General features: G+C 44.0%; 1 protein-coding gene across 1 annotated transcript in view; it reads left to right on the top strand.

Annotated features, from left to right (window-relative positions):
- sema3b (sema domain, immunoglobulin domain (Ig), short basic domain, secreted, (semaphorin) 3B) overlaps positions 1–5,000 on the top strand; it is a 35,607-nt gene that overhangs the window by 1,209 nt on the left and 29,398 nt on the right. The window lies entirely within an intron of this gene.

The following is a 5,000-nucleotide window of genomic DNA, read 5'->3' as shown; positions in this document are numbered from 1 at the left end:
CCCAGTTGCTCTCATGGGTCGGCTGGTTGTGAACCTGCTCTGTTGCCCCTAACGGTGGTTGTAGAGTGAGACATATGAGAGACAATCTTGGATCTTGGATGCAGTCCAGGTTCGAACAGGGAAAGATGGATCGCTGTCAATGGATGGCTCTGTCCTCTATGCTGGCGGTTGATTCATTTCGCTTTCACTAGTTTTTTTTCTGTAAATACAATTGGAATTATGGTGTGAATTGACCAGTGCAGTGGGCATTCTCGACAGGTGTAATAAGTAGTAATTACACTTAATTTTTATTTTATCCATATGTCTCCCCTCTTCTGCCCTCTTCATACGTTTTTCGTCAAACAAAAAGCAAATAGTACAACTATAATAACCGAAGTGCACATCAAAGCAGAAAAGGACATGCACATATTCAAATTTATCTTACAAAGTCAAAAATAAATCCCATAAGGGAGAATTGTATAGGACCTCTTATAGTACTTTTTAAAGTCTTTATCAGCGAACTCCTCATTCCTAACAAATAGATTTTAGTAGCGTGGTGCTAACATTCTTTTAATAACGTGTTTTGATCAGATTGTCAGTTGCACAAAATAAATGCCTTGGATTGGATTAGAACATCTGTACTTAACGTTCCAATCATCCAAAGCAGTTCCAACCATACATTGGAAGCCGTCTTCCTGAGCGACTAGTGATTGAGATTAGACAAGGGGATCCAAGGGGATCCAAGTTATTAAGAGTAACAGTATTTTCCATAACTTCCTTCACTCATCCCTTTGTTGAAACTCGCAGTATGTCGCAGTAAATTAGCCAGAATTGAGACGATGCTATCCACGGTAGAGTTTCCATCACTGTTTCCCGCTGTAGCCAGGTGGCAGGGAACCAGCGACCAGCAGAGTGCTCCGGTCCAACCGACGCCGTTCACCCCCTCTCTTCTTTCAGACGGAGCCAAACTCCCTGCCCTCTGCTGTCTTTCCTTCTCTCTCTTTTTCACTTTCTCTTTCTTGACTAAGAAGCCTGAAGAGCATCAGACACTGTTGGCCAATTGCCGCTTCTCTGTTTGTGTGTGTGCTTGAATGCATGTTTTCGTGTGTGTGCATGTTCTAATTAACCTCCCCCGAGGTGATTCGGTCTTAAGGGAGGTCTTAACCGGATTTAACCGGAGACGGATCGAGACTTTTTCTAACTCGGCGTGCGGCTGATGCAGTACGATTTTTTACGACGCTGCCCCAACGACGGGGAAATAAACGCGGCGTGTTGTGTTTGTGATCTGCGGCAACGCAGCCGAGACGAGATCTGATCACATCTGCGGAACCAGAAGCGTTGCGTGAATGTGTTCTGTGTCGGATTTAATGAGACCCCACCAAGATATATGCGGTTGGTGAGGTCCATTCCAACTGAATCCAACCCAGAGAAATGGTGCAATCAGTGTTAAAGGAAAACGCCGGTATTTTTTAACCTAAGCCTTTTTGACTATTGGGAGTCAATTCAATGGCCATGTCCTCCAGAAATCGCATTGCCAAAGAACGTGGTGATTGCCCCATTGCAATTTAAAATACTCTAATGCTAATCATTTGGGTTGACTCCCAATGGTCGAACAATTAGCCTCATATACCAGAGTTTTCCTTTAATATTTTAAACAACCCTGTCACGTCTTCTCATGGCACTTTGTGTAAAGAAGTTTTAAGTAAATGTAATGCTAATCGTGAGCCTTCCCCCTGCACTTTACTCTGTGACTTGGTTTAATCATGGTACAGTCCCCGCCAGGCGGCCTCCAGCACCTGCTGGTGTGTTTTCCAGAACAAAAGCTCTTTATGCTCTGGAGAACGCTACTGTACTTACAGGCCGCTCGCTGCTGTCCCTCATTTTGAGTGGAGGTTAGACAGATTTTCAGAATATGCCAAGAACAAAAATCCTTCAGCAAAACACATCTATTTCAGAAAAGCGCTGCAATGTTCTAGAGGCAAGACTCATTTTTAACTCACAAACATGGTCGGGATGTTATCGGTGAGTGTGTTGACAACAGGGATTCTCAAGCTTTTTTTTTGGACTAACGCCCCCGATCTGATGTTTAGGTCTCATCCGTGACGACAAACTTTATTTGACGTATTATACGTTACGGTTACGTTGACTCATCCTCTCAACACCGTGTTCAATGGGTTCAATGAACATTTCCTAGATTGCAAACTCTCGGGCGAAAAGGAAGAAATGGAACCTTATCAACTCGTGAATTGGAATTATTCAAAAAGTGAAACACACTGAACTTTAAAAACAAACCTGTAATATCTCCAACCCCCTCCCCCCATCCCTCCCCCTTTCAGCCTTTGAATTCCCAGCGCCCCCTGGAGGGTGGGCATTAGCATTCTGGCACAAATATTTCAGTATGGTAAAGCATTCAGCGTAAGGATGCACTTTAGGATTCGCTGTTTGGATGTTGGCTCTTCCCATAACTGATTCAACCACATCCCAGATACGTGAGCACGTTGAGCTCAGTCTGAACAAGGTTTTACAATATCTACTGCCTCCAATGACTTGGCTTTAACGGTTTTAATACGGGTGTTACAATGGAAAGAGCACGGAAACTCTGCCTCACCTAGTGCGTTTTGTTCCTTTTTTTCCAGTGTTAATGTTTATTGTTGTTTCTCAGTGGATTGGCATTACAGGCCTGTTACGACCAAACTGGACAATAGCAGGGATGAGGGATGGCTACAGGCCTTCCAGAGCCTACAGCGTTCCAGATATAATTTTCCAATCCTGGCCGTGATATCTGTCCGTTCATCTCAGTTATTCTAATCAGGATGTAGTGTTTACATGCACTTGTGGACAATTAGAAATATACTTGTGTTGGAGTGGATGTCAGTGCACGTATTGTAGATGTTTGACTGTAGGAAGAGAAATTAACTCACTCACTCACTCACACCAGTACCCCTTTCTCCCTTTCTCTAACCTGTCGTTTATTCCCTACTCTCTCTACTTTGAACGTCCTTTTCTCCCACTCTCTGGTCCCATCTCAGTCAGCCTCACACCTGATTGCTTTGCCTCTCCTTTCCCTTCAATATCTCGCTGTCCTTCCTTCAGTCCTCCGTCTCTCTTGTATAAAGGTGGGATGTCACAACTCTGTAACCATAAAAATCCCTCCCTTTTTCTCTCCCATTCTTTCTCTTTCTCGCCCTCCCTCTCTTTATCTAGCATCCCCTCTCTCAAACTTCCTCTCTCTCTCTCGCTCCCCTTCCCTCCCTACCTCTCTCTCTCATTCTCTTTCTCACTCTCTCCCTCTACCACCCCTTCTCTCAAATTCCCTCTTTCTCTCACTCCCCTTCCCTCTCCGACACTCTCTCTCTCCTCTTCCCTCTGCCCCCCTCTCTCCTTTCTCTCTACCTCTCTCACCCGCTCTGTCTCTCCCCCCTGGCACAGAGCTGATGTGTGTTTATTGAAGCTGAACTGAATGCAAGTGTCAGTGGACCCAATGGCTTTTTTACTAGGATGCATTATGGTGCACGTGGGGAGTGGGTGTGTATGTGTGTGTGTGTGTGGTGTGTGTGTGTGTGTGTGTGTGTGTGTGTGTGTGTGTGTGTGTGTGTGTGTGTGTGTGTGTGTGTGTGTTCACACTCTATTCTGGAAACACAGAGGACTTCCAGAATATAGTGTGGGCAAAGTGTCTATGCTCATAAAGTATGTGTGTGGGTATGTGTGTTATAGATCCATATATGTAAAGAATATGAATGTATATGTGTGTAAGAGTGTGTGTAATTGTGCTTCTGAGAGAGGGGATGGTAGATCTCATGGTTCTCAGGGTTCTGTGCTGCTGAAAATATGCTGTAAAATGCAGGACAATGGTGTTGTTGTATCACACACACACATCATACATGTGTATGTATAAAGGTAAACGTATACAGTATATACATTAAGAATACAGACTGTCATGTCAAAATAAAAGTCCTCCATTCAACACTCAAATTTCAAATTAGAAGTACTTGATATTTAGTGTACTCTGGTATCAGAAGTACTTGTTCAACATCAAGACCTCACGTCATGCTCACTCCATTAACCTCTCTTATTCAAGCTTCAGGTTTCAGTTGCACACACAGTTGTTAGATGAAAAAAACTTAAAATATATATAATTTTAATATAGTATTTTTAAGTATAAATACCTCAAATATTCTTTTATTCCAGTGCATGAATACAAATATTTTGTTACATTCCACCATTGCACATTCACTCAAACACACAGGTTGAAAACAATGGGAACCATGTTTCCTTTTATAGCATCAGAAGGGAGTTCAGAAGGGAGCTCCTGCGTGTATGTGTGTGTGTGTGTGTGTGTGTGTGTGTGTGTGTGTGTGTGTGTGTGTGTGTGTGTGCGTGTCTGTGTGTGTGTGTGTTTGTGTGTGTGTGTGTGTTCCAGAGCTGCCTTCCTCAGTTAAAGGGAACATGATGGATGGAGATGGCTGTACCTATTAACTCTTTCTCGCTCACCCTCTATTACACACACAAACACACACATTATACTCATTATTGTTATTGCATATTATTATGGACGTAGTCCTGAGTGACCTGACTCAGCAGGATTCATGTAAAAGTTATAAAAACGACACAGGCCACCTGCACTGGGACACCGTGTATGTATGGATGTACCTCTGGAGCTGTGGGACTGTGATGGAATGTGTGCGGGTGACAGAGGGAGGGAGGTAAAGAGAGAGAGAGGGAGGGAGACAGAGGAGAGTTGGTGTATGTGATGCTGGAGAGTGTTCTTACATGTGCACCTAGATATCTGTGTGCTGCATTGTGTGTGTGTGTGTGTGTGTGTGTGTGTGGGTGTGGGCGTGGGCGTGGGTGTGGCTGTGTATGTGTACAGTATGTGCTTTGTGTGTGTGTGTGTGTGTGTGTCGTGTGGTGGTCTGGGACATTGGGGCTCATGAGAGCTCTCGTCTCCCCAAGCCTCAATAGCTCCATTATTCATCAGATTCTGAGCCAAAAAGGTTGGACTGGCTATTGTGTTTGTGTTT

The sequence above is a fragment of the Zeus faber genome (assembly GCF_960531495.2).
Source record: "Zeus faber genome assembly, chromosome: 15".
Classification (NCBI taxonomy): Eukaryota; Metazoa; Chordata; class Actinopteri; order Zeiformes; family Zeidae; genus Zeus; species Zeus faber.
This window is presented reverse-complemented; position numbering and strand designations above follow the sequence as displayed.